This window comes from Triturus cristatus, chromosome 9, assembly GCF_964204655.1.
Source record: "Triturus cristatus chromosome 9, aTriCri1.1, whole genome shotgun sequence".
NCBI lineage: Eukaryota > Metazoa > Chordata > Amphibia > Caudata > Salamandridae > Triturus > Triturus cristatus.
The window spans coordinates 181,733,449-181,761,278 of NC_140592.1; positions in this window are offsets into that span (position 1 = coordinate 181,733,449).

Sequence of the window (27,830 nt, forward strand, 5' to 3'; positions counted from 1 at the left end):
GGAGTGTGAGGGGCGGAGGGGCCTGAGACGCGGCGTCTGGACCCTCCCGGGGGCTGATCTTGGGGTGCCCTACAACTGGCCCGATATTTTGGCGTTCCCGGAGGAGGTGAGGTCTGAGGACCGGCGCTACACCGGAGGCCACTTGTGGAGCGACGGGCCGGATGGTGAGACCGCGGTGAGTCCCACGCAGGGCAGGAGCGATCGTAGAGCCCGGATTCAAGCCTGCAGTGAGGGGGACCAAAGGACTTTATATGCCCGTCAGCTCCATGCCCCGGTGTGGTGTGGATATTGCAGAGTGAGGTGTGAGGCCTGGGCGAGACGCCCTCAACACTAGACTGTGGTGGCGCCCGCTGAGAGTCTGCGACACCCCAACGACACGGGAGCAGCGGATTCCTGCGAAGACTGGCGGGCGGCCTGGTGGCCGGGAAGATAGAGGCCTCGCTGCGGGCATAGTGGTGAGAGGGGCGGCGACGGTGTATTGGAGCTTGAGGCGGTGGTGGCAAGGAAGTGGGCGCCTCCAGAGCTGGTGGAGTGAGAGTTGCTGCGAGTGGAGAGCCGTACCGGAGGTCCGACCGAAGCACGGGAGGTACCGGGCAGTGGGCCCTGCGGGGGTTCCTGGGCCGGACTCCTGCAGCTGCACAATCCGGATCTGCGATGCTGGCAGTGGTGTTACCCCCCCCCCCCGGAATTTGTAGCCTGCGAGGAGTGCAGGAGGATCGCTTGCTGGGGGTGCCACGGCTCTACCTGAGTGTGTGTGACAGGTCTTGCCAGTGGCGTTCCGATATCCCCTGACTACTACTGCTCGGGCCCGGGCCGTCTGGTGGGACCATACGACGACCGGTTCGGGACCGGCAGGATACCGCCAGGCCAAGCGGATGGAACCCGGAGCTGCCGTCTGAGCGGCGGTACCGAGCGCCGGAGAGCAGAGGCCCCTGGCGGGGTTCGGTGTGGATTGCGACCGGCCTTCTCCGCGTTCACCGGGGGAGCCCCGACCGCGGGTGATGTGCACTGGTGACGGGGGCGCAGTCAGCGAAAACCGACAGGCCGGGTGGAGGCTTCCACCGCAGGCGGCGGGGAACAGCGGCTGGGACCTCTAGCTGGTGTGTGCCCACCTCGGGGTAGCCATGCCACCTGGGCGGACCGGCAAACCAACGACACAGGCTAAGCTGGAGAAGTTTGCCTGGCACCAGCAGCCGAGCGGCGGCGGGGCTGAGATGCCGGTCTCGGACGGTAGGCCTGGCCCATCGAATAAGGACCTACTGGATGCCATAACGGCTGTCAAGACGTCCCTTGAGCAGCGCATAGACACCGTGGCCACTGACGTAGGTCTGATTCGAGAGGATGTACGAAAGATCGCCGACCGGGTGGGGACAGTAGAAACGATAACCAAGGAACTGTCAAGCGACACCGACCGCCTCAAACAAGCGGTCAGTGACCTGCGCGCCTCCCACGAAGGGCTTGCCCGACAGCTGGATGACTACGAAGGTAGAATGCGACGGAACAATGTGCGCATTATTGGTGTTCCGGAACGGGCGGAGGGGCAGGCGGTCGACCTCTATGTGGAAGACTTGATCCTCAAGCACCTGCAGCCGCGAGGACTCTCCAAGTGTTTTACTATTGAGAGGGCCCATCGGGTGCCGGGGGGTCGCCCACGGCCCGGGGCCCCTCCTAGACCTATCTTGGCCAGAGTATTTAACTTCCGGGACCGGGATGTAATCCTTCAAACGGCGAGGGCGGCACCGCCTGTCGCCGTGGAGAAGAGTAACATCACGTTCTTTCCAGACTTTACCTTGCGAGTCCAGAAACAACGAAGGAGCTTCCTTGAAGTAAAGAAGGCTCTCCGCGAGAACGATGTCAAATACGCCATGTTGTTCCCGGCCAAGCTCCGGGTGGAGGCTGAGGGCAAATCCTGGTTCTTCCTGAGGCCGGAGGATGCATGGGACTGGCTGGAGGAGTGGCGCACCGTAGTCGGAGAAAGAAGAAACCCTCGGCAGCAGACTCGGCCGCGGACTGGCACCAGCAGAGGCACTCCCCTTCGCGCTCTGACTCTGGGGCCATGGGCCCGGTGGAGGAACATTGACTATAGACGCTGGTAAGCTGGACTGGGATCCTGCAGGACGGCTCGGAGCTCCCACATTGGCTGTTTGGGGGGCGGAGTGCTATCCTTGGAGTGGCGGGTGGCCCTGTATAGGTGCTAATGTGGTTGGACTGGAGCTGCTCCCCTGATTTGTCGGCCGGCGGGCCCTTCGTGGTCGGCGCCCGGGGGATGTGAGCTGCTCCTCCCGATGCGCTGCTGGACTGCTGGGTGGCGGGGGGCCCGGGCTTGCTGGGTACACTCCCGGGGACTCCTCTTGGCCTAGCGTGAGTAGGGTTTGGGGACACGAGAAGGGGCTGTGTGAGAGCTAGGCCGACATGATGGGAGTGGGGCAGCACACGTTTCCTCTAAATGTTTCTGGGGGGGCGACAGGCACTCTGCGAGTTGGGGAGGGCGGGGGGTTCTAGCCCCGTTCGGCAGGGTAGCAGGGAGGGATGGGTATGTTGTGCGTTTGCACTTCAGGGGGGGATGTTTTGCACTGTTGTTTTGCAGTAGTTATGCACGATACTGTTGGCTAGCATAGGGCACTGTCTGCTCATCGATTGATGTCTGGTCTCCTTTCAGTCACACTCAGGAAGGGCGGGGGACAGGGGGGGACATCACAGAGGGTGAGGGCTATGGTAACCAGATACGGGGCTCACTTCGGCCGTTCAGGACTGATGATACTAAGGTCACCCATCAATGGCTCAAAGGCTTAGTCTCATGACCTGGAACGTTAACGGATTGGGAGATAAAATTAAGCGGAGCATTGTGCAGCACTACATACACCGCCGTCGTATTGACGTAGTGTTGCTCCAAGAGACACACCTTATAGGCAACGCCTGTCATGCCCTAAACCGAAAAGGATACCGCATGGTTGCCCACTCGGGCTTCACCTCGGGTTCCAGAGGGGTGGGAATTCTCCTGAGAAAGAGCTGCCCATATGTAATGCAGACGACCTACACTGAGCCCCAAGGTGGATATGTAATCTGTTCAGGAAGCTGGGAAGGGAGGGCCCTTAATTTGATCTCGGTTTATGCACCACCAGGTCTGCAACGCCAGACCCTGGCGGACGTAGGAAAGATTCTGCTGACCCTGCCGGAGGGCGCGGTGATTATGGGCGGCGACTTTAACCTGACGATGAACGATACGGTGGACCGTACCCCACCCCGGGCGGGCGCGCAGAGGTGCTCGCAACTGAGCAAGTTCGCGGATGCATTCGGTTTGGTGGACGTCTGGAGGTGGTCGCACCCCCGAGACACACTTTACACTTTTCACTCCGGAGTGCACGGAAGTCACTCACGGTTGGACTACCTGTTTACGCTCGCACAAGATATTCATAATTTCACTGACTCCTCGGGCCTGGCAAGGGGGATTTCCGACCATTCTCCGGTCATAGCCTCTTTCGGAGCCAGCCTGGATCGTCAACCGGGCCCCATCCGGATTCAGCCATGGTTGCTGAGAATCCCGCACATTAGGGACTCTCTGCGACACGACACTGATTGCTATTTTAAAGAAAACGAGGGGTCGGTTGCTTCGGCGGTGACACTATGGGGGGCCTATGGGGCCGTTATTAAAGGGCGAGCACTGTCATTGCTGGTGGGACACAAAAATGAACGGCGACGCCGGGTTAGCGAGCTCGAGGCGGAGATACTTCAGCTCGAACAGGGAAATGCACACACCCCGGCCCACGACGCGCCACACTTACTCGAAGTAAAAAGACAAGATTATAAACAGTTGCTCTATGAGGAGGCCAGTCGCCGATCCCTCGCCACCCAACATAGAATTTATGAGCTGGGAGAACGCACGGGTAAACTGCTGGCATGGTTGGAGCGGAAGGAAATGGCGGCGCGCTGGGTGGGTGCGATCAAAGGGTCGGACGGAACGATGGTCACTGACCCTCAAAATATAGCGGAGGCTTTTGATGCGTACTATGAAAGAATCTATACCCCGCCGCAGGACTCACAGGCCGGCTGGGCACCAGACCTCCTCGCAACCATTGAGGTACAATGTCTCGCCCAGCAAGACCAGGAGACGTTGGAGTCGGACATTTCGCTGGAGGAGGTCCAGACAGCCATCCCAGATACACGCTCTGGGAAGGCTATGGGTCCCAATGGAATCCCGATAGAACTCATGAAAAGCATGTCGCAGCTGGTGGCACCCCATCTGCTGAATCTATACAATGAGTGCTTTGAGACTGGCACTCTTCCGGCTGAAATCCGCATGGCCACGATAGTGGTAATCCGCAAACCCGGCAAACCAGAGGACGAATGTGCCTCATACAGGCCCATTTCCCTGATCGCAGTGGAGGCCAAAATTCTGGCTAAGGTACTGGCCAACCGACTGCTTCCGTACCTTGCGGCCTTGATCCACCCTGACCAATCTGGTTTCATGCCGGGTGTAACACCGCCCGCAATCTGCGTCGAGTCCATGGCGCCCTGGGTCGAGCGGCGACAATTCAAGAAGAAGCGCTGCTACTAGCGCTAGATGCCAAAATGGCGTTTGACACAGTGGCGTGGGAGTACTTGTTTGCTGTTTTGACCCAGGTGGGGGTGGGCCCTCGGTTGATGAGATGGATCCAACTGTTATACACCATGCCTACGGCCTGTGTATCGGTCAACAACCACCGCTCGGCCCCCTTCCCTCTGGGTCGCGGCACTAGGCAGGGCTGCCCCCTGTCACCACTCCTGTTTGCTTTGGCGCTGGAGCCCCTAGCGGTCTGGATCCGAAATGACCCCGCAGTTCGGGGCCTCAAATGGACAGCTGACCATGAAGACCGCATTTCGCTGTACGCGGACGATGTTTTACTATACTTGGCCTCCCCCGCGCGATCGCTTCGTAGGGTACTACATATCTTTCATATATTTGGGGCCCACTCGGGATACCGGATCAACTGGTCCAAATCCCAGATGTACCCACTCCGGGGTGATCCACCGCTTAGCCCCAGGGGATATACTATACCGGTAGCACTACAGGGCTTCCAATATCTAGGAGTTTTCATAACCTTAGACACCGCAGTGTTCTACGAGCGAAACCTAGAGGGCCCTATACAGAGGTTCAAATCAGATGTGGTCCATTGGAAGTAGTTGCCCCTTACACTCCTAGGCCGAGCAGCCCTTTTCAAAATGTTAGCACTCCCCCGTTTTCTCTATGCCCTTCAGAACACTCCTATCCCGGAAGCCTATTTCCTAAAAATCGGCGCAACGCTGCAGGGATTGCTGTGGGATACTGGAACGCCGCGTATAGCAATGCAGAAACTAACAATGGGCTGGTACGAAGGCGGGATTGGCCTGCCGGACCTACGCCTCTATTACCAGGCCACTCAACTAATCGCCATCAACCAGTGGGTGTTCGGGGCGCAGGAGGACCCTAGCTTCCGAACCGACCGATGGCTTCTGGGTAAGGGTGGATATAACAGGGCACTATACTCGAATCCGAAGAAACTAGACCTTACGGGACCCACGGCCAGAACGGTGAAGATTTGGCATCTTCTCCAGAAGAAGACCACAGAAGCTACCTTTCCCCTCCTGAGGCAGAAGCCGGGAGGTCTCTCTTCTTCACTTGTGCTTTTAGTACTCTCCTAGCATTTTAAATACGTGTGACTCTGATCGCTTGTTCATTAAGCGTGAGAGATCTAGAGACTTTCCTCGCGCTATTAAGCGCTTTGTGTTCCTTCCCCCCCCCCCTCTGCCCCCGGACCGCCCTCGGCTGAGTATCGACGCCGAGGGCTGGGCTCCCGGTTTTGGCGGCCATATTGGGTGTGGGTCAGGCGGGTGACGCGCTCTAGCAGCGCTTTAAAAAGAACGGTCATGACTCCGCGCAGCGGACGCGTACTGCGGACGCGCCGGACCTGCGCCGGAGTCGTGCCAGAGTCCTGCCCGTCTGCGCCCGTCCGCGACAGGACGGGACTAGAGACCACGGGCTCCTCACCCTTGCTTATCACTGCTGCAAGGGCTCCTTATATCAGGTATTCGGCGCAAGCCCTGCTACTCCTTAAACCAATTCCTCTTACAGACTGTTCCAGAGACCCCCGGCCATGTCCTGAGGGCCCGTTCTCATGCATATACTGTAAATACTAAACACCTTCTACAAAATACAGCATTGAGATATTAGATATAAGGGAACAAACTGCACCTAAAGGGACCAAGGAGACAAAGTGTCTTCTTCTAAATGTTCGCTCCCTACCTAGACATCAACTAGAGGTATGGGACCTAATACACACAACTCAACCCGATCTTTGTTTCCTTACGGAAACCTGGTTGAAACCTCATACAGTCCCCGCTATTACTGTGGGGGTCCCTCTGGGCTATAAGATCGTCCACTTCGACCGCCCAGAGAAAATTGGTGGTGGCCTAGCCATTATACACAAAGATTACCTGAAGATCATTACGCTAGAACAGAGGCAAAGCCCTCTCTTTGAAATAATAATTTTCAAAATGCAATATGCCACAAATAGATTCTGGAAAGGAGCCCTAGTCTATCGTCCTACAGGGCCCTCTACAGGTTTCTCTCTTGCATTATTGGAACTCTTGGCCCCACATTTTAAAGCAAAAGAGGATTTTCTCCTCCTTGGCGATTTTAATGTCCATATAGATAATCCCACACTCCCTGAAACGACCTCCCTGGTCTCTGAATTATCCTCCCTCGGTCTGACATTGCAAAACCATGAGCCCACCCATACAGGTGGTCACCTTCTTGATCTGGTTTTCACCAACTTTCCTCAGGTACAATGTCGCTCCCCGGTTCATACAATTTGGTCCGACCACTTCATCGTGGAATTTTCCATATCTAAAGCGGATAAGCCCTAAAAAAAAAACTCCCTACCACCAGTCTGGCGTCGACAATGGCATAAAGTCACCGTAGAGGAATTGCAAAAAGAATGGAAGCAGCCCATTCCCATAGAGACTGACAGTATACAGACTGTTTTAACCAAGTTTAATAATTCCCTTAAAGAAGCAATTGATAAAATAGCACCTCTAAAATTACACAAACAATACCCTGCTACCAAACAGGAAACTTGGTATACTGAGGAGCTTAGAATAGAAAAACAAAATTGTAGGAGATTGGAAAAGAAGTGGAGAAAAACACGAACCGAAGAAAATAAGAGATCACACTATGAGGCCCAGACTAAATATTACAAAAACATCAAACTTGCTCGGAGGAACAGCCTCTCTCAACAAATCGCCGAAGCGGGTAATCGATCTAAGGAATTATTTAAAATTCTTCAGGAATTTGTAAAACCAACTGCATGCAAAAGCCCTCACGACTTTTCCCAACAATTATGTGATGAAATTTCATTATTCTTTGAAAATAAAATTAATTTTATCTACGACAAAATTCTATTGGTTTCCAATCAAAATAGTAACAACCCTCCATCCACCTCCACTCTGCCCACACGGAGTAAAACCACACTTATGAGGTTCCCAGCAGTCAGTGATTCAGATCTCACCTCCCTAATGAGCCATATAAAATCTGGATCCCCAGAGGATTTTCTATCAGCTAAAATAACTGCCTCCCTGCAAACTCTGCTTAGGCCCCATCTCCAAACTGATCAACCACTCCCTCAGAGAGGGATCTGTGCCCACTGAATGGAAGAAAGCAGTGGTGAACCCAATCAGAAAGAACGAAGCACTCCCATGGACCGATCTTTCCAATCTTCGACCCATCTCCCTCCTACCCCTTCTCAGTAAAATGACCGAGAAACATGTAAACACTCACCTGTCCAAATACATCGAGGCAGCGGAGGGCCTAGACCTCTCCTAATCTGGATTTAGGCCCAATCACAGCACAGAGTCTACCCTCCTCTCAGTGACTGATACCATCAAGATGTCACTGGATGGAGGAAATTCAATGATTCTAGTGCTGCTAGATTTATCCGCTGCCTTCGACACTGTATCCCATGAGATACTTCTCGATCGCCTGAGGGAGAGGGGAATAGAAGGAGTGGCTCTTTCCTGGCTTGAAAGCTTTCTCTCTGATCGCCATCAAGAGGTAAGACTGGGCTCCCACCATTCCATCTCAAGGGAGCTCACTAAAGGAGTGCCACAGGGCTCCTGCCTAAGCCCTACACTCTTCAACGTGTATGTGGCCCCCCTGGCGGACATTGCATAATCTCATGGGTTCACCCCGATGTCGTACGCTGACGACACTCAGCTTTTGTTCCCCTTTAAAACCCTCACGCCCGCAATACAAAAATCCTTTGCGGACGGTATGAGGGCAATATCTTACTGGATGGCCACTAATCGCCTCCAGTGTAATGTAGGCAAGACTGAGGTTATGCTGTTTGGGGAGGCCACACTTTTGTGGTCCCCGGACTGGTGGCCCCCGGACTTAGGACCAACCCCATGCCCCAAACAGATTGTCAAAAATCTTGGTGTACGTTTAGACAGATCTCTTTTGTTCAAAGAGCATACGAACCAAGTAGCAGGCTCCTGCTTTCAGATCATTGGACTGCTACGACGAGTCTTGCCATTTCTATCGGATTCTCATAGGAAGACTCTTATCCAGGCTCTGGTCATAAGTAGACTAGACTACTGTAATGGACTGTTGGTCTCGGCAAACGAGGAACAACTACAGAGACTGCAGGTGGTCCAGAACCCGGCTACAAGATTAGTTCTCAACGCCCAGCCAAGGTCCACATCTCTTCCCCTCTTGACAAAGCTTCACTGGCTGCCTATCAAACAGCGTGTAAAATTTAAAATCTGCTGCACTATCCATAGATGTCTGTTTGGCAATGGACCTAAATATTTAAAAGAGATATTTAAACCCTACAAACCCAGTCGAATACTGCGCTCTAGCAGTCAACAACAACTTCAGGTTCCTAGGATAAAAAAAGTTAGGCAGGGAGGGCGAGCCCTATCCTATAAAGGCCCCATCCTCTGGAACTCACTGCCCCTTGCTCTTAAAAACATTATCAATTTCCATTCCTTTAAGAAGTCCCTGAAAACGCTCTTATTTGTAGCCTGTTAGGTCTCTTTCCGCCTTATCTCTTTTCTGTTTTAGCATCAGACAATGGCTTCTTGGTTATGCATAAGCGCGGAGATACCCCTTCGGGGGTTGACTTCCAGCACTATACAAGAGTAAAAATAAATAAATAAAGCGAATGGGGTGGTATGGGCGGTTGACTAAGGCCACTCCGTTATGGGAACCGGACTATCTGGGACGGCTGAGCACTTACGCGGGGTTCGATAAATGGGACCTCATTGGCATCTCTACAGTGGGGGACATATGGGTTAAAGGCAGGAAGGCGACGTTCACGGAGCTGCAGCTTAAATACCAACTTGCTCCCTCAGAACAATTCCGTTATCTACAAATAAGCCATGCAATCGACGGGGTCCTGCCCGCCGAGACCCCCCTTCCAGCTTACTCACCCCTGGAAGATAGATTGTTGCTCGACCCCATGGACCGCAGGGCGATCTCCCTCACATACAAAAAGTTAGTCAACAAGCGAGACGACCCGATGGAGAAACTCCGGGCTAGGTGGGAGTCGGACGCAGGCGAGATGTCTGACGAGGTTTGGCGAGATGCGCTGGCCTCACCTCGGGAGGTGGCGATATCGATGCGGCTCCGCCTGGTCCAACTCAAGGTGTTGCACTGTGTATATTTTGATGCGGTCCTCTTGTGCAAACTAGGTTGGCGACCTAATGAACTATGCGTCCGTAACTGTTCCCACGTAGGCACGTTTACACATATTTTATGGGCCTGCCCCTCCATACAACACTATTGGAAAGAAGTCACCCGCCAGATGGCACGGGCCACCGGGAAGTCGGTGGTCCCCTCCCTTAAGTTATGTCTCCTGAACGTGTGGGAGGATACGGACCTTACCCCAGCGGAGCAGGAGTGGGCGGCGTTGGGTTGGGCCCTAGCTAAGAGAAACATTGCCCAGAAATGGGGGGTGGCTGCTTTGCCGTCCTTGAGCGCCTGGGCCAAAGATATGGATTTCTCGATGGTGGCGGAGAAAACGGTTTAGAAGGGTAGAGGGTGTCCCCAAAAATGGGACCGTAAATGGGGACGGTGGAATAAATATCGGGGGGACATTTGTATATCTCCAACGGTGGAACTCCGGCGTGAGAGACAGGCTCTAATGGATAATTTGGGAACAGAGGGAAAGTCCGGAGCCTTGGGAGACACTTAAGCATGCACTATGGGAATCTGAGCCCCTGGGACTTGGGCGAGTCGGTGGGTTGTCTGTATGGCGCTCTATGTTGGGTTGGTCTCTGAGCGAAATTACCCTTGATGTGATGTTGATTTTGTCTGGTGCCCTTACATATACCTTGTATACTTACAGTCTGTGCTGGGGTCGTGACTGCTGTAACTGCTGCAGAGTTAATGTTAATAAAAAGTTTATTAAAAAAAAAAAAAAAAAAAAAAAACAGGAAAGGCTCCTCCAGCTTAAGCCCAACATGCGCAATTACTTTGTCTTTTGTTTCACAAAAAACTCTCATTGCCCTGTTTAGCTTCCTGCGGGCTTTCTCCACAGAAGCATGTTTTACTGCCCCTTTCCCCCCTTTCGTGGCACAAATTCTGTCCAAACTAGGCACATTCCTGCCAGATTAAATTTCATTACTTCCATATCCCTCTGCAAATGCTGTCGAGTTGCCAAGCCAGACAACCATATCAAGTCATTTTCGCCCAGGTGTATGACCAACATAACCGGACAGCCTCTTGGTGATACCATCTTCGCCAACCAGGGGATTAATGCCCCCCAACGCATCCCTCATTTCCCCAACCAATGCACCTCATGATGGCTGCTCTTCAGACCCGGGTTACGACAGTAGATCTGCCGATCTGCATATCTGGCTGCCCAATTTATGAATAAAGGTCCCATGATCCAGGTAACAGTCTTGGTTCCTGGGCCGCCCACACAACCTATGACAAGAGAAAATATGTTAGTACAAAGAATAAACCTCCTAACCATCTACCGTCCCCCCCATAACCCCCCTGGCCTACTTGCACACATACTTTTCACAGCACCGCGATCTCCACCTCCCAATTTGATGTATCTTGTCCAAAGACCACCCTAGGCGTGCCGCCGCTGTAGCTGCTCCAAAGCGAAATGAATGAGTACCATATCGAGACGGATCCCTTTACAAACTACTTAAAGGCCATGCGCAACATCGCCAGTAAATGAAAAGCCGTCAGCCTATCCCCCTCCGCATGACAAAAAATTGCACCCAATGGCCTCTGTGCCTTCTTCAAAAAACCTATCCATTCTTGCACTGGACGCACCCCTTTGCACCCAATCTCATTCAACCAAACCCATTTTCCACTACCAGCCTGATCCATTTTTGAGCGCCACAGCCAAATCCCCAGTCGACCTCCATCCAATCTCACTTCCTCATATGTTCTTCCCACCTGCTGCCTTGCACCCAACTACTCCAAAACCCAAAATGCTCCAAAAAACATCCACGCCATGCATAAACGAAATACTGCCACTTCGTCCCCATTGACAACAATCGGGCAAAACCCCCAACAAACTCTGTAACAGTTCAAACGGAATAGCCTCCCCTTGGCTCTCCCCCAATCCCTCCGTTCGCGGCCCCATCCTTTCAGCTTCCTGCTCAGCATCTCATCCTTCACTGGGCCAAAACACAAATATAACTTATTGTAAAATGAAATCCCAGCCAGCTTCCCCGCTATTGTTGTCTGTGACAAATTCTTATCAATGCAACTTAAAACAAAACTGATAACTCCCTGCTCAGTGTCCTGTCTTGACATGTTCCATGCATCTACGGTCCATCCCATGAAAGCTCCAAATTCAGCACACGCTAGCCTGTAGCTGCGCCTCGTAGAATCCGCTTATGACATTTCAACCAGGCCTATCACTCACTCCCCCCCAGGCCTAGATGCCATCCGGCAGCTCTGTCTTCCAAGCCTCCGCTCCAGGTGCCAGTCATCGAAATCGCCGCCACTCCGAACGAGACAAAGCGTATGCAATGTCATTAGTTGCCCCTGGAATGTGCTTAGCCCGAAATACTACATTCAATTGCAAACATAATAATATGAAACTTCGCTGCAGACGCAGAACCCTCAAATCCTTCACTCTGTTAATTCACTACCTTTACCACCGTTGTGTTGTCTACATGGAACAGCACTGTCTTATTCCGAAATTCTGGGCCCCACACCGCCAATGCCACTAGCAATGGGCAAAATTCAAGGAAAGCTATGCTCCTCCTTTGTTTTAACCAGTGGCCTGGCCACTGCTCGGTGCACCACAGCCCTTCCCAGAAAACTCCAAAACCAGAGGCCCCTGCTGCATCAGAAAAAAATGGAACCAGCTAAATCGTCATGTCCTCCACTAAGTCCAAAGTCACTCCGTTAAAGTCTGTCAAAAAAGTTTGCCAGATCCTCAAATCCGCCATGACTCCCACTGAAATCCTGATTGTGTGGTGTGGTAGCACCGCCCCAGACATGGCCATGCCTAGGCAGCGGCAAAATGTTCTCCCAGCTCTCACCACCCTGCACGCGAAATTCAGAAAACCCATCAGTTGTTGTACCGTCCTTAGGGCAATCTTTTTTTCCCCCCGATTACCCATAACAGGAAAGCCTGCGTGTCCGTCACTTTATCTGTGGGTAACCTGGCCACCCACTGGATAGAGTCCAATTCGATACTCAAGGTCAGTTCACAGCTGGGCCCTGCTGTTTTCTCCAGGTGCTAGGGGGACCCCAAAGCACTGCGCCAAGGCCTGAAAATGTTGTAACGTTCTCCCACAGTTCCCAGATTTTTCCTTCCCTATAAAAAAAAGGTAATTCAAGTAATGTGACACTCCCCGGTGACCACTACTCTTTGTGAAAACCCACTGTAGGAACGTGCTGAACATTGTGCAGCCCATTGGTAAGACATTATCTACAAAGATGGCTCCCTCAAACTGCATCCCCAGCAACGAAAAGTCTGTGGGATGTATAGGCAATAAGCGAAAGGCAGATTTCACGTCACATTTGGCCATTTCTGCTACTTGCCAACACAACCGCACTGGGCGAATCGCACCGTCCACTGACGCATACAGCACCCTAGAGTCCTCCTCCGCTATGAAGTCATTAACCGACCTCCCTTCAGGCCAGGATAAATTATGTATCATCATGTACTCCCCTAGTTCTTTCTTAGGAATCACCCCCAGCTGTGATATAATCAGGTCAACTACCGGCCAACCTTCAAATGCTCCCGCTATCCTTCCTTCCTGGACATCTTTTCTCAATTTGGCTGCCACCACTTGTGACAATTCTCTGGCTGACTTCAAGTTCTCTGCCCACCTCCTTTCCCTAGGACCTTGGTATCCCACCCGAAAACCTTCAGCAAATCCCCAGTGAAACCTTAAAGCAGCTTCTCTATCAGGGTATATCGAGATCCACGGGCCCATGGCCCCGATCCTAACTGGGGTAGGAGCCCTTTTGCCCTGACTCTCCGTTGCCTTTTGTGGCCCTCCATTGCTCAGCCGACATGGCCAATGTAAAGCACTGTGTGAGCGGGTGCCGCCCCCCACACTTAGAAGGAGTAGTTTCCTACCTGTAACTCCAGTTCTCTTGTAGGGGTATTTCCGTGATAGTCAATTATGTGAATAGTCCCGCCCATGTGCGTGGACCCCAGAGCACTTCATTAGATATATCTTCTTAAGTTGTCATCGTCTGCCTTTCTTCAGGAAGGCCTGTATGGACATTTAAGAGATAAAAAAACAATAATGCAGCGTAAGCAACTAGGCTACACTGGCCATGACTTCATCCTGAAGTGAAAAAAGATAGCCAGTTTCAATTAGATTTAGTAATTTGCTGAGTTTTACACATAGAAAACTCTCCTTCACCATGATAGAGATGAAAAGGAATGGATAGAGAAGCCCCCATAGGCTGCCATTATGTGTCTGCAAATGGGTACCGTGCCTTTAAGAGTCTCCAGAGACCCCCGGTATCACATGAGGCACAGCCAGAGGCATTTACATTCAGTCCTTTTTGAAGGCGTAAAGAAGCAGAGCCTGCTGAGTCTTGGGGACATCTGTGTCTGCCACCGGGGAGGAGGGCGGGTTGCTTATGACTATCACGGAATTATCCCTACAAGAGAACTGGAGTTACAGGTAAGAAACTACTCCTCCTGTAGGGGATTTCCGTGTATAGTCAATCATGTGAATAGACTAGCAAGCCCATCCCCAAAACAACTCACCAGCTGTGGCAGAACAGAGAACAACCGTACTATTGTGCAAATAAATTTCTAAGTGAAGCCTGCCCAACATGAGCATCTGCCCTAGCATCAGTCTCTAGGCAGTAGTGCTTAGTAAATGTGTGGATTGACTTCCAAGTAGCAGCCTTACAGATTTCCGCAATAGGTACATTACGAAGTAAAGCCGCAGTAGCTGCTTTACCTCTGGTAGAATGAGCTCTAGGCTTACTAATCAAAGGCTTGTTAACTTTTTGATAACACAGCTGTATACATGAAACAATCTACAGAGAAATGGATTGTTTGGAGGTAGTCAGACCAGTTGGGACCGAGCCATAATTTACAAATAGCTGATCTGATCTAGGCATATCCTTAGTCTTGTTCAAATAGAATTTCAAGACCCTCCTAACGTCAAGAGAATGCAGCAACCTCTCCACAGGAGAAGATAGATTCTGAAAAAATGTAGGTAGTGTAATAGTTTGATTTACATGAAACTCCGAAACAACTTTAGGAAGGAACTTAGGTTGCGTCCTCATAACTACCTTAGAGGAATGAAAGGCTGTATAAGGTTCTTTACAACATAAAGCCTGAAGTTCGCTAACCCTGCAGGCAGACGTAATGGCCACAAGGAAAGCCGTCTTCCAGGACAGATGCTGAAGAGAAGCCTTATGAATGGGTTCAAACTGTTACTTCATCAGTCGTGAAAGGACTACATTTAGCTCCAAGGGAGGCGAAGGACGCCTAATGGGAGGAAACACTTTCTTCAATCCTTCAAGAAAATCTCTGATAACCGGAATTTAAAAACAGGAAGTTTGTGAAGGACATTTCCTATAAAGCAGTCAAAGCTGCCAGATGAACTTTGATCCAATGGACCAGATTGCGCCAAATGTAATAAGTAAGGAAGGATGACATCTTCCTTATAGGAGGTAGGATCCAAGTCCTTAGAAGCACACCAGATGCAAAATCTCTTCCTCTTATACGCATAGGACGTGCGTGTAGATGGTCACTTGGCCTCTTTCAATATCTCCATACAGTCCTGAGGGAGATTTAAATGTCCGTACTGTACTAGCTCAGGAGCCATGCCGCCAAATTAAACGACGAGAGGTTGGGGTGCACCATCTGTCCGCTGAACTTCATCAGAAGGTCCTGCCTGCCCGGCAGATGGATGTGGCTGGAGAGACTTGTGGAGTAGGTCTGTGAACCACCACTGACGGGGCCACTCCGGAGCAATGAGGATCATCTTGGCCCTTGGGAGAGCTTGATCAGCACTGTCTGAATCAGGGGAATTGGCGGAAAAGCGTAGAGAAAGCGCCTGACCAATTGATCCATAGGGCATACATCAGAGTCCCTGGTTGGTAAAACCTGGAGGCGAAGTCGTGGCATTTGTGGTTTTCTGCGGTAGCGAACAGATTGACTTCTGGAGTAGCCCATCTGTCGAAGATGGCTTGCACCACTTCGTCATTTAAGACCCATTCGTGGTTTTCGTGAATGAGTCTGCTCAGCGCGTCTGCTTGAGCATTCTGAACACAGGGAAGGTGAGTTGCCGTGATATTCAGGTTCCTGGCTAACAGCCACTGCCAGATGGCCTGGGCTTCCTGAGACAGCACTCGAGATCTGGAGCCCCCCTGCTTGTTGAGGTAGAACATAGTTGTCGTTTTGTCCGTCTGGACAAGCAGGGAGTTGGAGTGGAACCACGGTTGGAATGCTTTCAGCGCCAAATGGACTGCTCGAAGCTCCGGGAAGTTGATGTGGTACTTGGTCTCTTTTGGGGACCATGTGCCCTTTATCTTAAGGTGGTCGGAATGTGCACCCCATCCGTGGAGAGAAGCAACCGTCACCATTGTTTGCGTGGGTATCTATTTGTAGAAGGGAATCCCCCGGAGGAGATTGCATGGAGAACACCACCATCGGATGGACTGACGAGCCTGTTGCGACAGTTGAATCCTGTCTTCCCAGTCCCCCAGTGTCTGGTCCCACTGATCCTCCAGACATTCCTGCAGGGGTCTGTACTGCTCGATCTTTCCGGTCTTATTGTGTTGAAGGGTGATTTAGGTGACTTCAGTCTCTTTCCATTCAAGTCTAAGGGTTAGAGTAGTGTATAGAGCCTATTTATTAGGCACTTCGACATGATCCTGTGTTCTTCCCCATAGATCAGGGTTTGCATATATATATCCTAGGGGATAGATTCGTTAGCATTAGGGGTAATCTGTTCTGTAGTGAGGGTATTTCATGGAGCCGTGCTGAATTCAGGCCTGGTAGGCCTTAAACGGGAGAGACTCCATCTTTCCTCCTGCTCTGGCAGCTCGGGATGTTTCTAGGTCATAGGCAGTGTTTTAGTTAGGAGGTGTTATTCGCTTGGAGAGAACCGGTTCAGACCGGCCCTTATCGAAGGATTGTATTTTTCTTCATGCCGAAGACACTACATCAGGCCGGCCGGCTGGGAACGTGTCCTTGGCACGGGGAGGTACAAGAATTTGGTGGGCGGCAGGTTACGGGCTGGAATTTTCCATGAGGAAATGCACGTCTATATTAGTAAAAGTTTGAGGCAGATACTGGCACTTGTTTCTTGTCCATGGGCGGCACCTGGCCGTTAGTAGTAAAGCTGCTACTTATTCCAGGGAAGACAGATGACAAACTTGGAGGTGGAGAAAAACCGAGAGATAGATATTCCAAAGAGAAGAGAGTAGCCGATGAGGAAGAGGTCCCAGTGACTCGGAGAGGGAGACGGGAGTAAACCCGTGATTGCGGAGGTGTGACTTCCAGGCGAAGCCGAGGCGCAGACGAGAAGGGAACCTAGATGACCATTGAGTGCAGGCTACATACGACCAAGGTGATGTCAACCCCTTACTATTAGAGTGTACAACTTAATCTTTCACTTTTCTTTGCAGGCTATGTGACACGTATTATGTTCCGTGAGTGTGCATGTAATAACTAAATAAAGTATTCAGTTTGTAGTAAAGCAATATGTGCTACGTGTTCTTGTGTAAGAGGGTAACCTATTCTTCTAGTCAGCTGTGACTTAACATGAACAGATGTTAATCCTGATCAGGTAGGTGGTAACTGAATAAGGGAGAAAGGAGCCCTTCGAACTGGGGAACAAGTTGTGCTCAACTAGCTGTCTTTGTGTGATCTGATATATAGTAACACTGATGTCGTGGTAATTATAGGATGAACTCGTGCTAAGGCTGCCGTCTGGGCAGGAAGTCCTGGGTCCATTTGGGACCGCGAGGCTGTGACTGCCGTCTGGGCAGGAAGTCTGTGGCTGCCGTCTGGGCAGGAAGTCCTGGGTCCGTTTGGGACCGCGAGGCTGTGACTTGTCTAAAGCTGCCGTCTGGGCAGGAAGTCCTGGGTCCGTTTGGGACCGCGAGGCTGTGGCTGCCGTCTGGGCAGGAAGTCCTGGGTCCATTTGGGACCGCGAGGCTGTGACTGCCGTCTGGGCAGGAAGTCTGTGGCTGCCGTCTGGGCAGGAAGTCCTGGGTCCATTTGGGACCGCGAGGCTGTGGCTGCCGTCTGGGCAGGAAGTCCTGGGTCCATTTGGGACCGCGAGGCTGTGACTGCCGTCTGGGCAGGAAGTCTGTGGCTGCCGTCTGGGCAGGAAGTCCTGGGTCCATTTGGGACCGCGAGGCTGTGACTTGTAGGTCTTGGTATATATAGTAGGAATTCCCTGTCCTTAGGTGGTACATATATGTGGTTATTTAGGTGTAAATAGGCCCTAGGGAGGGGGTAACGTTCTGGTTTGGGTTAGAGAGGCTCTGCTGAGCGGGTTCTATCTGATCCGAAAACCCAAGCAGAACATTTGGCGTCACGAACCGTTTACGAAACCTGTGTGCGTTGTGGTTGTCTTGTGTTTGCTTTCGGCGCGTGCGTGGTTTTGTTTGCATTTTATTTTTGTATATTTGTGTGTATAGTTTTTATTTTTCTTCCTTCTTTTCTTTCTCTTCTTTTCTTCTTTTTCCTTTTTCACGATGTTTTCTAGAAGGTCTAAATCTACTTTTAAGTTGCCCGTTGATATTCCCGGATGGGATTCAACGCCTTATGAAGCCTTGGCCCGTGAGTGGGCTGATTCTACTGGTTTGAGTGAGAATTGGAATTCTTCTTTGGAGCTGGCAGAGCCGGCTGATGTGATTGCTTGTTTGCAGAAGGCACCCGTATCGAAGGGTGAGGAGATTCCCATTTTGGGGCGCAGAGGTTGGATTCTTTTGTCTGCATACAGGATTCTGCATGAGAGACTGTTGAAGCTACAGATATCTCTTAAAGATGTGGAAGCGCACTTTGTTGAGATTCAGAATTCTCATACTTTGTTGCGGTGTCAAAATAAGTTGCTTGCTGATAAACTTGAGACTTACCAAACTATTGCCGAACGGGCGGCTGTGCGAATTGCTCGTTATAAATACAAGAACAGGCGCGGTCGGGTTTCGACGCGAAAGGTGCGTCTGGTCGTGGCGACAGCCGGGCTGGATTGGAATCCTGATGAATGGGATGGTAATATCTGGAACTCGACTGATTCTTGTTCCTCGGGTGAGGAGTCTGCCAAGCGCGAGTCTTCTCGCTCCCGCCATGATTGTAAGTCTGCTTCTCGCACCTTTGATGGTGCACCCCGTGATTACGCTCGTTCTTCGAGTGGGATCAATGCTTCTTACACTGATTGTCCCTCTACGAGTACTGATCAGGCTCCTTGTGATGCTCGTCCCGCGGTTTCTGCGCATCCAGTTTTCCGTCGGAAGTTGCAGCAGTCTCCCAATGCTCCGCAGGGTATTTCTTTGGACTGTTTAGAAGACTTTACTCAGCAGGAAATTAGTGATATTTTGCAGCGATTTCGGCAGCGAGCTGGTGAGTCCTTGCTCACATGGATGGTGCGCCTTTATGAACTGGGCGCTGCTGGTATTATGTTGGATACTGGCGATTGTTTAAAGTTCTGTTCCTTGAGTTTGGATTCTACTGTGCAGGATCATTTTCGTAACTATAATGGTGTTGGTCAGATTTCTTTACTCCAATTGGCGACTGAGGGTTGTAATCTAAAATATCCTACTGAATCTGACTGGCCTGTGAATGACAAGCCGTGGTATACTTTGCGTGATGCTGCTCAACGTCTCAAAGAGGAGGTGATGAAAACGGCAATTTTTCTGGGTACTGCTGACAGGTTGCTTGATGGTTCATTGACATCTTCTGTGCGGAACCGTATCATTCGATCTTCCCCTGTTGCTTATAAGCAGGTCATGATGACTTTATTGATTAATCAGACTGGTAACGTATTATCTACGGTTTTGGAATCGGTGCGCCAACTCGGTGAGTTGGGTGAGTGGTTTAAACCTGAACGGCAGTCCCGGCCTGACACTCGTACTCCTGGTGAAAATAAACTTACTAGACGTGATATTTTTTCTGGTCTTCTGGCTGATGGTGTGCGGAGGGAGGATATTGATGGTGAGACTACCGCTCGTTTGTGGGAGTTGTTTCGCAAACGTGGCTTGGATCGAAAGGAGGGTGCCCGACGTGTGCGGACGACTGAATGTGATCGTGGTGGTTCTGACGGTAGCGGTGATGACGACCGCCGTGGGCGCTCTGTTCGTCGTGATGATCGACGTTCTGCACGTGATGTGTCCCCCCGTCGAGAGAGAGACAGGGAGAGAGAGGGGGAAAGAGAAAGGGGGAGAACTGACTATGTTTACAGCAGACGTAGAGATGATAGGGATCAATCCCCTGAGTTGAGGAGGAGAGAGGATCGTCACAGTTTGGTCGATCGTAACCCGCAGTGCAATGCAGAAGATACGAATCCGTTCCGTACTGGGAATGGATATGAACAGGAGGTACCGATACCTAAGAAACGTGAGAGTCTTTATCCTGATCTATCCTGGTACACAGAATGCAGTAAGAATGACTAGGAAATAGGTCAAGCTCCGGTACACAGATGGGCTCACAGAGATAATAGACCCTATGTAGATATTGATATTTATTGGAGACATCGTAATATCCAAAGGGCCCGAGCATTGGTAGATACAGGAGCGGAGGCCACTCTTATTCATGGAAAATCGAAGAAGTTTACAGGTCAGCCTTTTACTATTACCGGATTAGGTGGAAAAGAAACCCCTGCAGTTCAAACTTTGCTTGAAATGAGAATAGGTAGAATTCCTAGAAAAGAGTATTCTGTACTAGTAGTGCCACTTCTAGAATTCATAATTGGGATTGATATTTTGAGAGGAATGACTTTGCATCTAGATGACGGATGTTACAAATTTGGAACAACGCATTATATATCGTCCAGACCTATACGGGTTGGTCGTTTAAGAATGCCCCCCATACAAGTTCCCCATGCGACAAAAGTGGTTTGTCAGAAGCAGTATCGTATTCCAGGTGGTCATGAGGAGATTAGTACCACTATTCAGGAGTTAGTGGATGCAGGAGTCATAACCCCAGTTACTTCTGCTTGGAATAATCCTGTTTGGCCGGTGCGTAAGAGTGATAACTCTTGGCGCATGACCGTTGATTATCGAGAATTGAACAAGCACACACCCTCTTTGACTGTTGTAATAACATCCGGTACTGCACTTATTGAGAGAATCCAAAAGCATCCAGGTACATGGTACGCGTCCATTGATATTGCTAATGCTTTCTTTTCAATTCCGATTGCCCCAGAGTGTCAGGAACAATTCAGTTTTACGTGGAACGGGCGTCAGATGACGTTTAGAAGTCTTCCCCAGGGCTATGTGCATAGTCCTACGATATGTCACCGGCTGGTGGCAGAGCATTTGGCTGAGGTACCGGTTCATCCCCAAATTCAGATATGTCATTATATTGATGATGTTTTGATCCAAGGCGAAACACAAGAGGAAGTTCAGACCCAATTAGACAGAGTCATTGAGTGCCTGCGTGAGAAAGGTTGGGAAATCAACCCAGATAAATTACAAGGTCCGTCCCAGGCTGTAAAATTTTGGGGTATTAATTGGCATGAAGGGCACCGTGAAGTGATCCCTCAGGTTAAACAGAAGATTCTTGATTTTGCAGTTCCTAGAAATAGGAAAGAAGCCCAGAGCTTCATTGGTCTGTTTGGCTTTTGGCGCCAGCATATTCCTCATTTGAGTCAAATATTGGCCCCCTTGTACCGGGTCACGCGTAAAAAGAATGCATTTGAATGGGATAAACCACAGCAAGATGCGTTTAGTCTGGCAAAAGAGGCAATTCAACATGCTCTGGATTTATGGCCTGTACGTGATGGTGACGTGGATTTGAATGTGTCTGTACAGGGCCTTTATGCAAATTGGAGTTTGTGGCAGAAACAAGGCAGGAGTAAAGTACCGTTAGGTTTTTGGACCAAAAAGTTACCCGATGCTGGTGAGTGTTACACACCCTTTGAGAAACAGTTACTTGCTTGTTATTGGGCTCTGGTGGATACCGAGCAATTGACTTTGGAACATGATATAGTTCTGCGTCCGGAAATTCCTATCATGCAGTGGGTCCTGAGTTCGCCGAAAACTCACCGAATTGGACACGCTCAAGAGGCGAGTGTGATTAAATGGAAATGGTACATACAAGACAGGGCACGTGTGGGCCCGAAAGGAATTGCTTCTTTACATGAGCAGGTGGCGCGAGCGCCATCGACTGAGACTGAGAGTGAATGTTCTGTACCTTTAGCACAGGAGTCTCCTGTCAAGTGGGGTAAGCCTTTTGATGATTTGTCCGCAGCGGAAAGAAACCATGTTTGGTTCACTGATGGTTCAGCGAGGTTTATAGGGATGACACGGCACTGGAAGGCGGTGTCCTATAATCCGATCACACAGAAATTGTTGAGCACAACTGGTGAAGGTAAAAGTAGCCAATTTGCCGAGCTTTACGCTGTTTACCAAGTTTTGAAACAAGAGTTACCTGGTACATGTCATATTTTCACTGATTCTTGGTCTACTGCCAATGGACTGGCTGTTTGGTTGCCAACTTGGCATTCCCATAATTGGAAGTTACATTCCAAAGAATTATGGGGAAAAGAGTTATGGCAAGAAATTTGGGAGATGCTCCCACAGAGTACTGTTACAATCTTCCATGTGGACGCTCACACCCCGATAGATTCTCTTGACAAATTTTTTCATAACATTGCAGACGAGAAGTCTAAAATTGCTGAGGCAGTGGTGGACAGGCAAGATTCTGATATTGCGGGATTGGCGAAATGGGCACACCAGAAGGCAGGACATTTTGGAGAGAAGGCCACTAGCAGGTGGGCTGCTGATCGAGGAATTTATATTCCCTTAGATTTAATCAAAAATGTTATTTTACACTGCCCCGTTTGTCAGCATATCAGACGGCGTAAGGTGCCCCAAATTGTTAAAGGTCATTTACATCGCGGCAAATTGCCCGCTCAAATTTGGCAGATCGATTACATTGGTCCACTTCCCATGAGTAGGAATTGTCAATATGTTTGTACTATTGTTGATACATACAGTGGCCTGCTGGTAGCCCTTCCCTGTAAGCAAGCTACCCAATTGAATACCATTAAAACATTAGAATTAATTATGATGTACTATGGTGTGCCATTCCAAATTCAATCTGATAATGCATCCCATTTTCGTGGAAGATTGGTACAGGAGTTCTGTGCGGAAAACAATATTGAATGGATATTTCATATCCCCTACTACCCACAGGCCTCGGGCCTGGTGGAGAGATTGAATGGCCTGCTAAAGGACCAGCTGCGTAAGTTAACGGATGACAAGTATAAAAATTGGCGAGACTTTTTGCCCCAAGCACTATTGATTTTGAACAATCGTCCTTTTTTAAATGCTGAATCTCCACTCATGCGTTTGTTTCCCCCGAATGCTGAGGCTATGCCTAATGAAATCAGAGAAACCGTGATGTATTGGGAAATTACTCCCGGAGCTTTGGCTCCATGTAGAGCGACCCCAGGGTCGGCAGGTTTAGACTTGCATGCTATGGATGACATTGTTATAAAAAGTAGAGATCGAGTCATCATAGAGACAGGTGTTGGTGTTCAGATACCACCTGGAAATTTCGGATTGATCGCCCCTAGATCGGGGCTGGCTGTAAAAGGCATTCAGGTGCTTGGAGGAATTATCGACAGTGATTATCAGGGAGAGATTAAGGTGCTCCTGCTGAATAGCAGTGAGATTGACTTACTGATACATCGCACTGACCGAGTGGCTCAATTACTCATAATGCCTGTTTTCAGTGGTGTATTAATGAAAGGCACTGCTCCAACGTTGCTAACTGTACGTGGCCAGAAAGGTTTTGGCTCCACGGATAATCCTGGGGCCAGAGTTTGGGTGCAGTCGCCTAAGAATCCCCCTGAACAAGCAGAGGTCATTGTCACCGGTCAGGATAATACCATTTTGGTTATGAGACCAGGGAAAGATAGCTGGGAAGCGGTCCCGGCTGATAAATGTTATTTACGAGAATGATTAATGCCTGTATTTGGTTCTCTTTCAGATCATTCTTTGGATTGTTGCTGCAGGATGTGTCGGAGCCTGACTGTTTTCGGACTGGTACGACGAGAAAGGAGGGATCCTATCAACCCGGGATGAACTGGGAACCAGAGTGTTGCGTTCCTTCGCTGCATGGGATTCATCATCGAACTTTTGGACCGCACTTGCCAAAAGGGTGACTGACGCCCCTCACTTCTGTTTGACACCGATGAGATCTGTCCATGACATTCTGGCGACCTGCCTGGTTGCTGTCCCCGCCTCATTGGAAACTTTAACTCATATTTTTAATGTCTCGAAGGCCCGTCCCAATATTCTCCTGGGTGATTTTGCTACCCATGTATATTGCCCCCTATGTATTGAATTGCCGAACGAGCAAACCCCCATCCAGTCCCAAATACTTACTTATAATATCACACAAGGTGATTTGTGCTTCTTTCTTACGTGTAATCCTAGTGCGATCTCTGAATGTCTACGCCTCAAACTAAAAGGCGCCACTTCATTTACCGCTCACGAACGGACTTTGTGCTTTCAACGGACACCGACCACATGTGTTTCAGTTCAGAACAATATGACTTGTAATAGTTTGGTAGTTACTCCCAGTCACTATCGCGCGATGTTACTACCTGCCGGATGGCTTTTCTCATGTGGTAATACTTCCTGGCCATTTGTCCCTGCAAACATTTCCGGAGGCCCTTGTGCCATTACGAGACTCAGTTTGTTGATGTTTGCATCGCACCCGAATGCCAACTCTCGTGTGCTTCGAGATACTGTAATGTTACAGGAGGATTGTGACCCATCTTTGCATTTATATTCCAAGTCTGAATACCTTAGCTTAGCTGTTTCAATTATTGGTGTTCCTGCTTTGGCGGTTTATAATGCCAAATCTATTGGGAAAATGGCCTGCTGGATGGTGAAATCTATTAATCATACTTCTACAATTTTGTCTGACATGCTATTAGACGCCCAGGGTGAACGTAGGGCCATTTTGCAAAATAGAGCAGCCATTGATTATCTTTTGCTTAAACATGGACATGATTGCTCGGACTTCGAAGGTCTCTGTTGTTTTAACTTGTCTGACCATACACAATCCATTCGTGCTCACATCGACAAGTTGCGTGACTTAACAGAAGAAGTTAGAAAACACATTGACCAGGGCTGGTTTGACTGGCTCTTTAATTGGTTACCTGATATACACGCGCTACGCCAAATATTAGGTGGTATTTTGATTGCTGTTGCTGTTTTGATTTCTATCTGTTGCTTTATTCAGTGTATTCCTTCATTATTTCAATTCTGCACACTTGGTACTAGACATAGATCAGTTAGCTTTGTTTCATATTATTCTTCCACAGATGTTAGCTCCATTTAATGAATGTATAATAGACTGAAGTCAAGGGTGAAATGTACTGCTCGATCTTTCCGGTCTTATTGTGTTGAAGGGTGATTTAGGTGACTTCAGTCTCTTTCCATTCAAGTCTAAGGGTTAGAGTAGTGTATAGAGCCTATTTATTAGGCACTTCGACATGATCCTGTGTTCTTCCCCATAGATCAGGGTTTGCATATATATATCCTAGGGGATAGATTCGTTAGCATTAGGGGTAATCTGTTCTGTAGTGAGGGTATTTCATGGAGCCGTGCTGAATTCAGGCCTGGTAGGCCTTAAACGGGAGAGACTCCATCTTTCCTCCTGCTCTGGCAGCTCGGGATGTTTCTAGGTCATAGGCAGTGTTTTAGTTAGGAGGTGTTATTCGCTTGGAGAGAACCGGTTCAGACCGGCCCTTATCGAAGGATTGTATTTTTCTTCATGCTGTGGTAAATAATTTAATTACCGGGACTTAATTTGATACAGAAACATAATAAAAATAGCTCAGTAAATAAGAGGCAGAATCCGTGGTATTAGAGGTTCGGAATGGGCTTTATTCCAATGGATGATTCGAATCGGTTGCTCCAAGTTCCATCACCACGAAGGTTCAGGAAGTGAAGTACATACATTATTGATAATTAATCACTTTTATACAAAAGGCATTACAGTGAAGCAAATGCAAGAGGCGTAACAATTGATAGCAAAGATAACATTTCACATGCGTAGCTGAAGGAGGCGTAAGTGGGAGTAACAAGGAAACGTCATTGGTTGTGATGTCACATATGGGTGGACCTATGAAATAATTTCGCAATGTCAGCAGAAATACTTGGCAGAGATGCGCGCGCAGCAGTATGACGTGTGATTGACGTGCAACTAGGGGGTGAAGGGGACTTGACATTTAGCTCTACATGTGGCGACAGAAGTCTGGAGGGTCAAGTCAACCTAATCCCAAATCATATCTAACATCCTATGTTTAAAGAACTATGTTATCCAGAAGAGAGGTCTCTTAGAGTAGAATCTTATTCTATACTGACTATACTGACTGTTAGTGCGTGTACAAGCGTCTAAGTGTCTACACTAGATGCGAGGGCAGGAATCTTCCATAGTAACAGGGCTATGAATTACTTGCATGAAGACAGAGAAACCGGGCCTTTGCTCGGTAGCTGGAAGAATGTTTACTTAAACTACTAGACAGGAATGCATTGGGCAGGGAGTGGAGTAGATAATTTCGAAGGTGAAATACAGTTTCTTGGCAGGCAACAGGCTGATGTCAGGCTTCGTGAGCCGCGCAGGGAATGAGACAAAGTTCATGGTCACAGATGCAGGCTCAGACTGGAGCTTCAGAGGCAGAAAGCAAGAAAAGCTTGATGACAGAATCAGGGCCTATTCGCCTGGACTGTAAAATGGCATAAGTGAACCATATAAAGCCGGTGGCCTTTCATACTTAGGAATGGAATATCCGGCCTATTCATGGCGGATCTGAAAGAGGACATGTTGACGGTGGACGCACATGTGTTTGCGTCTTCATAACTGGAACTGGAGGGAGCATACATGTACTTGTGATTCATACATGAAACCGTTGGGGTCCAAGATAGGGGACATAACTGATCAGAAAAATCCATATTTCCACATTCCCTCCTTGTCCCCTACTTGCCCGTCAAGAGATATCAATCTTCATCAATCCATTGATCTGTTCATATAGCATCATTTGTTCTTCTTTCTTCTTCTGGGACGAATGAAATCTTGGTGATGGGACACACGATGTGGCACACAGACCACAAATCGCTGGTCCACATTGTAGGCATAGACAGCAACTGAATAGTATGAGGAAGCCAATACCTAGGAAGGAGAGGACCTTCCATCCAAAGGTAGATAATACACTCCAAAACCAACCGGACCAAGTCCAGGTGCCTGGATTCTGGTGTATCTGGCTTACAATCTTATGAAGGCGAGTTATGGCTTTATATACAGATGGCGAATTTTCTGGTATGAAAATGCAACAACTTGATCCGATGACCCTACAAGCTCCGCCCCTATCGGCCAGGATGACGTCAAGGACAAGACGATTTTGAAGCACAACAATCCGCATAGCAGACTGTTCTTCTGTTAAATTGCCTAAGGCAGAAATAGTTTCGTTCACTACTGCTTCAAGGGTTCTAGTTAATCTACGTAACAGCTTACTATTAGTAACGGTACCTATATAGGGAAAGAGACCTTTATTGAAATCTGTGTATTTTTCCCATGCTGTTTCAGTGTAATCGACAATTGGGAGATCTCTCCTTTCTCTATTGTGTACTAAATGAGTATTTCTGTGATAATCGGGAGGAGCTAGGAAAACAGGTGGCAAAAGAAATCCAATGTAGCAGGTACCATCCCAATCTAGAGGCAAACGTACATATGCCGTCTGACAACATATAAAATAGGAATGGCGGGAAGCTCTAAATGTCGACTTGCCTTCATCACTGAATTCTATTACAGTGGTGCATCTACTATGGCCCATATATATGGAACCATTCTTTCTTACACATAATTCACCTTTTACTGGAAATACTGACATGGCGGGCAAAATTGGAGTAGCTTCGGATTCGACATTTAGGATCATAAGATTAAGCGTAAAATTACCTAATCCATATACTTCATTTTCTAGATCAGTTCCTGTTCTCTTGGGAAGTCCCTCCTTGTTAGGGTAGCAGACTTTAAGTAAAACTAAGTTCAAATTTCCCCATACCCAGTTGTCTTGATAAACTGCAGAATTTGAATCTAGGGAATTAATTAAACTAAACCATGCTCCACAGGAGCCGTTGTGTGTGAATGGGTATGGAAAAAGAGGTAGAA